Genomic DNA, 483 nt, shown 5'->3' with positions numbered 1-483 from the left:
TGTGCAAATGTATCGGCCCCACCCAAGACCTCCTACGTTAGAATTTCAGCTTGAGGCCTGCCCCTCACCTGCCCCCCTCCCACCGTGCATGATACTGGGTGATGCTGATGGATGTGAAGCCCTGACTAGAGGCCTTCTTCTGCTCCCTGGCTCTTTAGGCCTTTGGCGTTGGCCTCTTCCAGATGCCTTGCTCTTGGCTGTCCTCAGTGTGGAACCCTCACTCACAGACTGTCCTTGTGATGCCAGTCAGCTGTTTCCTTCCAGCCGGTGTCTATTCCCCACCCTCCCCAACAATACAATGCATTCTCTACTCTTTCCCCCCAACATTAGGACCATCCGATGCTTTATGCCCCTCTTTCCTATTGAAGGGAGAGGAGACCCATTGACTGTTGCTGGAAGCAGAGAGTAAATCCCCCATTCGAAAAAAACCTCACCCTCTTCTTTTTCATTTCTCAGCCGCCAGTACCATGTACTTAATTGACT

Source organism: Galeopterus variegatus, unplaced genomic scaffold (genome assembly GCF_000696425.1).
Source record: "Galeopterus variegatus unplaced genomic scaffold, G_variegatus-3.0.2 Scaffold5721, whole genome shotgun sequence".
Taxonomy (NCBI): Eukaryota; Metazoa; Chordata; class Mammalia; order Dermoptera; family Cynocephalidae; genus Galeopterus; species Galeopterus variegatus.
This window is presented reverse-complemented; position numbering follows the sequence as displayed.